Source organism: Mytilus californianus, unplaced genomic scaffold (genome assembly GCF_021869535.1).
Source record: "Mytilus californianus isolate M0D057914Y unplaced genomic scaffold, xbMytCali1.0.p SCAF_6, whole genome shotgun sequence".
NCBI classification, from domain to species: domain Eukaryota; kingdom Metazoa; phylum Mollusca; class Bivalvia; order Mytilida; family Mytilidae; genus Mytilus; species Mytilus californianus.
This window is the reverse complement of record NW_026262712.1, coordinates 26,684,788-26,696,808: the sequence shown is the minus strand read 5'-3', so window position 1 is coordinate 26,696,808 and position 12,021 is coordinate 26,684,788. Positions and strand designations below refer to the sequence as shown.

Below are 12,021 nucleotides of genomic sequence, written 5' to 3'. Positions count from 1 at the left end.
GTTTGCAGTTTGCAGTTAGGAATCAGTGTGCAGTCAGGTTCTAATGATATCGGAAGTGAAATTCTGTATACCGAAAGTACCTGTATATGAACAATAATCTAAGCAAAAGTTAATAGAAATCATATATTTTTGGAATCAGCATAAATTATTCTATTACTTGACATCAAAATTGACATTTCAAACCAAAAGTGAAAAATTTCCTATCAATTCATGTTTAATTTGGGGTGCAAATGACCTTCAAATTTTCTCTGAACATTTTTTTTTAAATCAAAATTTAACTCATTATACCCAGAATCTATTTGAGGTCCTAGCTTGATAACATTGAATGTGAAGTCAAGGTCAAAGTTTAATTTAACGTTCTAGATTTTTATCTTTGCTCTAACTTCTTATTGGTATATGATGCAGTCATTGGGTCTTTAATATACGGTTGCACTTATATGACCATGAAGAAGCCATGTTTGCATTTTTTTCATGTACAAAGTAGTTGAACTTTTATTGGTTTGTAATCAGTGTCATGTCAGGTTCACCTTAAACCGGATGTGAACTTTTGTAAACAAGAAATACCTACTATATAAAAATCATGTTTTTTGTATCAGCGGTCATTATTCTATAAGCTGACACCAGAGTTGTCATTTTAAGCCGAAAGTGGATATTTTCTTACAAATATATGCATTTGGCGGTGGAAAGACCTTCAATTGTTCTCTGAACAATGTGTTTTTTTTATTTGTTTCTTAATAATGCTAAATAAAAAAAAAAAAAAACACACACGGACAATTAGAGGGTTAAGTTGAATTCAAAAAGTAAAGTTGAAGAAGGAGAAAATGAAATGATTTCTTACCTTTGATAGGACGACTTACATATATAAACTGTATAGAGGTTTTAGCAAGCCATGTTGTTATATTACGTATTGAAATTGTAAAATTCTGTATAAGTGTATGAAAAATGTATTTCGGTATGTGGTTGAAGTGATAACCTAGTAAGTAATTTTCAGAAATTTGTTGTACGATATAATACGATTAGTTAACATTTTCTGCTCATCATCGACTCATAAACAACACCTGTGTTTATATATTGTTTTAAAGTATGTTCTTAATAAGTTTTACACGTGTGTTTTAATCAACACCATGCAAAAAGTCAACCTACAACTATCGAGTTTTGCCTAAATCGTATTTTGGGTAGCTCACCAATAACTTTTGATTTTCAAGATTTATTTCAATACAAAACGTGCATGGATTATGGATTATTTTCTGTTCGCTCAGTTTTAGGATTACGCATATTTAACTTGTCGTCAAATATGATAATTCACTGTGATGTTTATACTTGCTGCTCTCTGCTTAAATTTACGTTTAATTGATACATGTATATGGATTGATGTTTAAAATAACGTTTTACATGATTAATAACATACCTTTCTAAATTTGCCCGTTTATCAATTTTGAAATTATAAAGAAACCAAGGTTTCAACTCCTTCAGGCAAATTGGCCTTCGAAGGATTTGATTATAATTTTAGGTCATTTTTAATTATATAGCTCTCAACTGTTTCGGTTTTATTTGTCCTTGTCTTTCAAATATTCGGCTATTAGCGTGGCTGGTGAAGGAAAATCCAGAAAAGCGCTTCGGAAACATTATATATATATAACGTGTTTTTTTTTCTCATTTTTTTTATAAACAAATCAATGAATAATGAATAAATCGATGAATTAAAAAATTTATAAACTTATAAAATAATATAGATAAAAAAATAATAGATTAATAAATAAATAAATAAATAAATAAATACATAATTGAATAAACAAATACATAGATACATAAAAAAGATAAATAGATGAATATATAAATAATCAAATGAATACAAATGCGTGCAGAGTGCAACAAGAGGGAATCAATTAATATATTATCGAACTGAACACGACACATCCATCTATTGTTAATTGATGAATACATTATACGTTTTTTAGCAATTGTTTCAATATATTGTAGACCTGACTGAACAAAGACTGTATTGGATTGACTTCTCTAATGAAATAAAATCAGTTAATGTGGATGGTTCTGATGTTAAAACAATCTATTCAATGTATTATTTAAAATACAACTGTGCTATAGGTGTTTTGGGTAGTTATATATACTATGTTGAGGATGCCACTAGGTTAGTTATGATGGATAGATCACAAGGACCCACACCGACTGTCCTTTATACCGATACCAGCACCATTCATAGCCTATATGTGTTTAATTCAACAGGTATGTTCACAACCTTAAAATAAAATTCTTGAAATGACTAGAGAAGAACTTGTTTTCGTTATGATTTCTTTGATAATGTACTAAACTTAACTTGAAAATAAGCAAAAGGAGGTTGATACATTATCATAGAAAAGGAAAACTTACTGACGTAAAGTATTTGTTACTCAAAGATGCAACACTCGTCCCTTAGTTGTATCCATTATTAATTGTATGGAATAAACGACAAGTACAAACAAAATGCACGACAAAGCTAATTGAAAAAATGTTCCAATCGCAAGTTAAGGTTTCATATGTAATTTGATTTTATTAGACTGTAAAATAATTAAATTAGTCTGATATAAAATTATGTAGTTTTTCTATTCATATTTTGAGACATGTTGATAAGTGTTGTATCTATAGCTTTGGCTTACCTGTATTCATTTTAACTTTTTTGTTGTGAATTGTTTGTTGCTTAGTTATTGTATGCAATATTATCAACAGTTTTTCAATCATATAATTGTATATGCTTTTGTATTATCGACAACTCCTATACATTAATTGATAAATTGTGTTTTCATATTCTTTTAACATATGCCGCCAATGACAACTACTATATTTATTTAAAATCATTAACTGTATATCTGCATTTAACATTCTCTAGCTATTGATATAAAGACGGCTTCAATTTTTGTTAACATAAAACGCCAATGAAAACTACTAGTACTGTACCTTTTTAAAAAGTATATGTCTGCATTTCATTACGTTTATTTTAAGTAATTTTGTTTACGAGTTTGACTTCATAACATTAGAAAATCTATTATATAGTTAAAAAAATGTATTGTTCTTGTATTTTTGATAACGATTAGGATTCATTAAAACGGGAAATAAAGAGTTTAAAATGCGTTTAAATGTTTTAAAATCAAATTCAAATCAAATGCAAACCATTAGTCTTTTTGAGTATTTTCTGAAAGGTTTTTTTTTTATTTATCGTTTCAGAAGTATTTTTTTTTTCAAAGTAAGAACTAAAGAGAGCCCTATATAAAACAAATAAAAAAATTCACATCAACATAATTATTTAGTGAGATAAATAATTGTATTTTTTACATATTAACGTATCTCATTGATGTATGAATGAGTTGGTTTGGTAGGACGCAACAGAATCAAGATGGACGAATTGAGACCTATGATTGTATTGTGAGTAATGATTTTGAAATACTATTAAATTACATTAACCGCCTCCTACCTGCGTAAGCAAACAGTGATATACTATATATGGTACATACCTTTATCAATAATGATAGTACTTTAAACCATTGAGAACAAAAATAATATCTGATAAAAAAATATTGAACTGTTTAATATAACTTTATGATGTAGTGTAATGACGCAGTTGGAAGTTGACACACGAAGATGCATCCATTAATAAACACATGTACACGCATCTATATACTTAGACAAATAAGGCGTCAATTTGTAAAAGAATACACAGTCATCGAGATTGAATTCAAGTCATTCGAAATAGTCATAAACATATACAAGTGCTGCATACACCGTAAACTTTTAAACAAAATGCAGCTACCAACACTATCGTGTTACAATTTAATTGTTTGTGTTAATAGAAAATTACAGTAGTTTAAAAACATACAGATTTGAACGGTAAATGAATTGTCAAAGCTATAAAAAAATTAAAACTAGACTAAAATGACACAGATATTAACAGCTATATGTTCCCGTACGTGTTATTGACCTACAAATCATTTATTATTTCTATTGTTTATTACCATGTATAAAAGTTTTGAGATTATGAACTATACAACGATTGAGTCTGGTATTCGTTTGATGATCAAGAGTTTCCCAATTCACAGTAAAGCATACCCAAATGTGTTGTTATCTGCATTGACGTTCTCTGCAAATATTTTCAGGATAATGACTGAAAATTGTGTCTTTACCACTGTTGATATTGCCACTTAAAATCTGGACTGTGTACATGAGTTGTTAGTACGGAAGTATTACATATACCAAGGGTAAATACGTATAATTGGTTTTCAATAACGATCGTTTTGTAGTTTCCTACTTTATTTTGTAATATAGCGTTGTCATAAAGTAAACTAAACATGACTAAGATTTTTTGTTTGTTAATCGTTCATTAGTCAACTAGTCGAAATAAACACAGTTGAAGTTCGAGAAAAAAGGAATAACCATGTTATATATTAATGTGACTATCCCATTTGGATATTGTTAATGTCCAATCTCCGATAGCGGTTTTTTAGATGTTTATTTGAATCGGATGTTTTTAAAGCTTGGCATATATAACACCTGTCTACTGCTTCAGAAAATAATTTCACATCTACATAAATTTGGGTTGTTATTTTGCTGTCTCATTTGGCATTGATCCCAAATATTCTATCACCCATATTATAACTAGTGTAGCATTGTTTGTAAACGTTAAATCTGTTGGCCTTTAGAAAACAGAACACAAATCAGAAAACACCTTGACATTAGAAACAATACGAGTATAATTTTGTGGAAATACCAAATAAGAATTAAGAAATCTGTAATATAAATGGCTATGACACATCTATACTTTGACCATAGAACGAATATGTGACGAATACTAGGTTATTGTGTATTGTGGTCCTGTCATGTGATGTTGTCGTTTTGGTGTTGTGTTTGACGATGCCATAAAAGCGGGAGGTTTGGCATGCCACAAAACAAGGTTCAACCCACCATTGTTTTCTTAAAATGTCCTGTACTAAGTCAGGAAAATGGCCATTGTTATATTATAGTTCGTTTCTGTGTGTGTTACATTTTAATGTTTTTGTTGTGTCGTTGTTCTCCCCTTATATTTGATGCGTTTCCCTCAGTTTTAGTTTGTAACCCGGATTTGTTTTTATCTCTATCGATTTATGAGTTTCGAACACGGTATACTACTGTTTATTTATCGTGGACCATCACAATCTCATATGTTTGATCAGGATTACAAATAAATTACATGATCTTGCAAAATCACGATAAGCGAAAGTAAATTAAACAAAGTCCGTTAAAATGTTGGAAATAATAATGTAGTCGAAATGAAGTTTTCGATAAACTACAGACTTGTTGCTCAAACCTGAATACTAGTAAATAAAGTCTTTTAATACAGGGCTGATCATATGATCACATGATCACTGAACTCATAGTGACAGGATACATTTGGTTTTAAACAGATTATCATTCGACTATAAGCAAGTAAGAAAAAGATTTTACAACTACGAAAATATTTCTAAAACAATCGCAAATATTGCAATGAAAGTGGTGTTTTAAAAGCAATGCATGCTTATTCGAATATTTTCATACTATACTATGGTGATGAACATAAAAAAATTGACTTACCGGTATATTTAGGAATATTCTGCATTATGCTAAGCATGTTCAAAGCAGAAATAATGAAACATTTCAAGAATTATCAATTTTCATTCTTCAAGTAAAGGAACGCTGAGTTTACTGCAGCGTGACAACATTAAATGCATAATTCAGACTGTGACGTTAGGTGTGATTTGTCGTGATTCGACACATAACAGTAGTTCATTTGTTGTTTCGTTTCCTCTATTTCTATAGTAATGTTCTTTTTTTTAAGTAACAACACAAAGGATAAAAGACTTTCGGTTAAGATTAATGTAAGATATGTAAATGATTTGAATTTTGTCTGCAGGGAATTTCAGAGAAGTGTGTTCTAAATCGTGTCAGACAAGAAGCATTATTAGTTAGCAACGGAAATCTATTTTGATCAAAATAAAATGCTTATCAACTGAAAATCAAATTACCTTTTTTGCAGTATCTAATGTTTGCTTGTCAACAGATATCACGTTTGGTACAATAATGAAATCAAGTGAACAAAATTACCATATGAGTTCAGAAACGCAAATAAGTGGGATCGTCACGGCATTAAGTCTAGTGACCGATAACCTCATTATCTCAAATTGATGCCATTTTTCTGAATCTTCAGTTGCAAGACTAAGATAGTGTGGATTCGCTACTAGTATTGCTTTCCGTTAAAATATCACAATTCTAAAGCCTTTCATCAACTGCACTAATTCAATTTCATTACAATGTAATCAGGTCAACTGAGATCACCATTCGGTTTGGGATGGGTTCGCGATGTTCACTCTGTAGTTTTTCTATTTATATTATGTTGACTTATTTTTCGTCTGTCGTTTATTACTACGGTCAGATTTTCTTTGAACAATGAGTTATGGTTGTCCCTTTGATATATCCGGATTCTTTCTTATACAAAACCTTATATACCTGTAGACTACCAGGAATATTTGTCTTTCGGTTTGCCTTAAATAAATATCTATTTTACAGTGGTTGACACGACAACAAGATGAAGTCGGAATGGTAAGCTAGTCGTTTATGTCAAAATGTCAGACAATATGAGTATAACGTCACTTTGCATAATAAATGTAAGTAAAATCCATCGAATGTTTTGTTTGGTTTTATATTACATGAAATCCCTTAATTTCAGGAGTTGCGTCCAAACGTTTAAAAATTCCATACAAAATTTTCAAATAATTACAAAAGCATCCAAATCAAGTCGTTTAGTTTGAAAACCATGTTTCTAAAAATTTTATTCAGTATATTCAGATTTTAAGTTATGAATGAAATTTCAAAAGGGATAATTACATTGATGGTCAAAATGTCATTGATGTTCAGTTTTGGAAACTAAATGCACTACAGTTGTTTCCGTTCGTTTTTTGTTATTTCACTTTTACATCCAATTAACAATAACCTTCACAAGTATCGACCTCACTTATTACGGTTTTGATTGTATTCTGAGCTATCTTCTATGGTACATGATTTCTAATATTTAAAAATTGGATGCTTCTTTTTTTGTAATTTTATTGGGATGTAAAGGGGTTGATCGAAGCAAATTTGCAAGTAGAAAATAAGCGCACGTTTAACGCTTTAAGAACCCCATAAAAAACAAACACACGCATGAAACTGTTATAGTTGCATTTGTATAACAGAACAATGAAATTACGAGCTAAAGAAAACCTGTTCTGTGTTTTTATACAATTTTTTAAAGCTATCAAAATAGCACGTGCAGTCATATATAAGGCATTTCAATGGGAAATACGATAACATTACGGAATCGTTTGCAACGAGTATGCAGTGTAATTTTTATGATTTGTTCTCAAAATTATTCTTTAAAAAACTATTTAGTAACTCTTCGAATACAAGATATTTTGTTGGATTAGTAATGAAAACTCGTCAATAAATTGGCAAGTCATTATTGTATAATCAGTTGCTTATTTCATAATGTTTATATAATGCTATTTGTGTAACTGGGGCTGGGTATAACATGGATAACAGTATTCACTATATATCCTGTTATTAATCAGCCATATCTGGTAATGTAGTAGCATACGATCGTTCTGTTTCGTTATTGTGCTATTTTGTAATAGATCTTCACCCGCACCCAAACAAAATAGAATACACAAAACACACAAGAAAAACACAATGAAACAACAGAAAATATTGACGCGATGTAAATCAAAAGTAAACAAATAATTGAAAATAAAGAAACCATTGACCTGCTTGTAACTATATCCCTTTTTAGTAGGTAACGTGATCCATACAAATGTCATTTCGAACAGCATGATATACATATGAATGTGATATCAAATAAAGAACTAACATGCAAATGACGACAAATTTATGAAAAATGAGCATCTAATCACAGAAAGAATGTCATCAAAGTACACGGTTTTAATATAAAGTACTGCAATTGGGCGTTTCGCTTATAAAGACTGATCAGTGGTGCTGAACAAGGAACAACACACTCTTTCAAAACTTGTCATATGTAAATAAGGAATTGCTTACTCTTCCAGGTCATAGTTCACTCAGCATTTTGTTTGGGTTCGTGTTGCCTAGTATAAGTTTACTATATTTGTTTATCTTTTTTCAGTTGTTTCTCTAAAGGTTCATTTTTATTTTAAGATGCACAAACTGTTACATAAGAGGGCATAAGCTGCTAACCACAAACGTCATGGTGTGTAGAAAAATGAGTGATGCTCAAAATTTTTCATTTGTGGATACAAAGACAAACACTCAAAGTTTCACAGAAAAGAAAACATAGGTCTCAAATTAGTAGCCTACAAAAAAAAAGTGGAGTCCCTTTCTAAAATACGAATTCCAGAGTGAAGTAAAAAAATAACGACGCGTTGTTTATAAAAGGAAACAAGGACCTAAAATAGATGCATTAAATCTTTCAAAATGTATGTATTGATGCTACATCTTATGTGTCTTTAGTGTATATATAATGGTAAAAATCACCTCGTTACTTATATTGACAAAAGCGAACTTTCAATAATAGAAAGGAAGGCAGAGAACTAAAATAAAAGAAACATTAATTCAGTCTCAGATGCTAAATACAACATTCGTTGTTCTGAAAATTTGTGTCGGTTCGTTCATATTACTCCTAGTCTTTCGACGCAGCTGTATAGCAAACTGCAGTACCAGAAGCAGCGGTTCGAACAAATATTTCTTCAAAAACAACCTATATTGTAAAATATAATGCAAAATTTTAAAAGTCCATCAGGGTTCTACAACAACCTCAGGTACTTAACTTCTGTGATTCATATATAGTAAATATGCAGTCTCCATTTAATTCAGTCAATCATATTGCTTCGTTGTCCGGTTATTCTTATATCAACGAAAATCAATTGATTTTGTGTTTGTTCGTTCAGATTACTCCTAGTCTTTCGACGCAGCTGTATAGCAAACTGCAGTACCAGAAGCAGCGGTTCGAACAAATATTTCTTCAAAAACAACCTATATTGTAAAATATGATGCAACATTTTAAAAGTCCATCAGGGTTCTACAACAACCTCAGGTACTTAACGTCTGTGATTCATATATAGTAAATATGCAGTCTCCATTTAATTCAGTCAATCATATTGCTTCGTTGTCCGGTTATTCTTATATCAACGAAAATCAATTGATTTTGTGTTGGTTCGTTCAGATTACTCCTAGTCTTTCGACGCAGCTGTAAAACAAACTGCAGTACCAGAAGCAGCGGTTCGAACAAATATTTCTTCAAAAACAACCTATATTGTAAAATATGATGCAACATTTTAAAAGTCCATCAGGGTTCTACAACAACCTCAGGTACTTAACGTCTGTGATTCATATATAGTAAATATGCAGTCTCCATTTAATTCAGTCAATCATATTGCTTCGTTGTCCGGTTATTCTTATATCAACGAAAATCAATTGCAACGTTAACTGTACCCCTTCTACCTAATTAAGTGTACACCACACCAACAGACGACGTATATCGATGCAGAACAGATGAAGACGGATATGAGAACAAGTCGAAGCCACCAACGACCTCGCCATTCATTTTATATACTAATATTTTGATAAATTCAAAAACCTATTGATATAAGATAAACATTCCTATTGATATTACATAATGCTTTTTTTTAATTGTGTAAAACTATCTATTGATATTATAAAATTTGCATAACAACTTCTTTATTTGCTGACAAGCTAAAAAGAACAGCAAGTTTATACCTTGCTTTGCATATTTTTATTTGAATTTGTCATATACAACTATGATATATCCTTGCCCGTCTATCTATTGTTTTCGTCGTCTCAATGATACTGTGCAGTTGAAGTAATGTACCTTTGTTGTAATTATCTAGTATTAAGTTGAGCATTCATTCTGACAAAATTTCAGTTACACTTGTTTCTTTCTCTTCTTAATGCTGGTGCAACTTTTTTGTCCACTAAAATCTTGATATAATGAATACTATTGATGATAATTCAAACAACTTCTAAAAGTGATCTTTTTGTTTAACTTTCCTTTATGGTAGTTTTCAAGTAAAAGCGATAGCAACTTTACCTATCTTCTCCCATTAAATAATTCATCTATTCCATCGAACATGAGATTAAGGATACAATAGATACAGTCAAGTTTGCCTTATATCTTGACTTACATCTAACAATTGGCAATGAGGGTCGGTTGAAAAGAACACTTTACGACAAAAGAGATTAGTTCAGCTTTCCAATTGTAAATTTACCATTTCTATGAAGCAACATTCCAGCAGCACCTGCATACTAAGTACATATATCCGAATTGATACGATATTCCATGGCTTGTATTTTCTATCATGATTTCGTTGATAGAAAGTTGCTGTTCACGAGATAGCTTTGAAACCAAAAGTTCCAAGTTATGAAGTTGAAATCGTCACTTCATAAATTTTACAGCCGCCATCACGAGTTTGCATATTTTAACGGAATATCCGTTTCACAAATGACAATGTATATGTTCCAATTTTTGCAATTAAAATGCCGTACCCTTTTCCACGAATGTGACGTACCAACTTAGATTTATCACCGGATTTGTACTAACATGAGCAATACGACTGGTGCTACATGTTGAGTAGGATTTTCTTTACTTTCGGAGCACCTGAGATCACCCCAAGTTTTTGGTTGGTTCGTGTTAGTCAGTCTTTAGCTTTCTATATTGTGTTGTGTGTACTATTGGTTGTCTGCTGATCTTTATCTATTTTTAGCAATGGCGTTTTTAATTTTTTTTTCAACTAATGAGTTTAAATGTCCCTTTCACATGTTATGCTTCTATTTTTCCTATAGCAGTGAAGAGGAAAGTTAAACTTTAATTATATCTGTCATTGTCTATCTATCAAGTCCCTACCGACAATACTACGAAATAAATCTTTCAAAAGATTACTTCCAAACTGGCAAATAGGTATTCTTTCAGATAATTTTACTATTATTAGAAAAGAAATCATCAGCAATAAAAGATAATATATATTCCTACAGTCTTTTTTGAAAATGTTTTTCCAATTTACTGCACCCCCTTCCAAATAAATGCGAAAATTAAAAAGTTATTAAAATAAGTTACTTGCTTCATAATATTTATTGTATTTGTATAGGAAAAACTCATCTAAAACAGTATTGATACACCAGAAGACAGCAAAGGCTTATGAATTGATACGAAAGAAGGACGTTTCGTCTACATGAGAGTCATTGGTGATGCTCAATCAAAACAACATAATGGCGAAATCACATACGAAACTGAGGAGCAATTTAATTCTTAAAATCCAAAAAATGTTGTGCTAAATATGGCTCCGGCCATCAATTCATGGGCGAAGGAGGTTTCGAGTAATATAACATTTCATTAGAATTATTTGAATAAGATCATAACAATTTCAATCCTGATATCCTGAAAAATGAATTAAATAGCTAAAGTTAAGTTCCTGTAACTAACGATTTTGAGAGTTTCAATGAAATAATCACTTTTAAATGAACATAATGATACCATTTATTGATGTTAATATTTAATAAAGTATACTTTGTATATAATTACTATATACAAGTGAGAAGAAAAAAACTATGCATCCTAGAAAGTTTATGTGTAGAATAGTATAAATCTTGTTCATATAATGCCTTTCAACATATCATTTAAGGGGGTACCCAACACTATACCCCTTAAAAAAAACTGTCGTTATATGGGTATAGGGGTATATATGTTAATATTTAAAAAAAAAATAATCCTAAATTGACAATAGCAAAGATTATAGTGATAACTGAGACCAAGTTAAGTTCATCTATACTTTTTACTCGTAAGTTTTTTTTTTATTCTGGATTGAATTTTTTGTCCGAACCAAAATAGAAGGTTTCAGATTCAGCCCCCAAAAGTGAATATGATGGTTCTAGTATTTGAAGAAGAATTTTTTTTTTTAATATGTGGCGTTTAATTTTTTCAATATTTTCTAACCATTTGTAGTGCTA

The 12,021-nt window shown here is 30.6% G+C and overlaps 1 long non-coding RNA gene across 4 annotated transcripts in view; it reads left to right on the top strand.

Moving 5' to 3' along the window:
* LOC127706938 (uncharacterized) overlaps positions 1 to 11,592 on the top strand; it is a 63,462-nt gene extending 51,870 nt beyond the window's left edge. The window contains exons 5-9 of one of the 4 annotated variants that reach the window (XR_007984661.1): positions 1,981 to 3,414; positions 4,143 to 4,244; positions 6,565 to 6,662; positions 8,200 to 8,819; positions 11,163 to 11,592. This is a non-coding gene — a long non-coding RNA (uncharacterized LOC127706938). Of the gene's footprint in view, positions 1 to 1,980; positions 3,415 to 4,142; positions 4,245 to 6,564; positions 6,663 to 8,199; positions 9,095 to 9,369; positions 9,828 to 11,162 lie in introns of those variants that run through there. The other 3 variants (XR_007984659.1, XR_007984662.1, XR_007984660.1) reach the window with 3 other exon arrangements.
* The last annotated feature ends 429 nt before the right edge of the window (positions 11,593 to 12,021 follow it).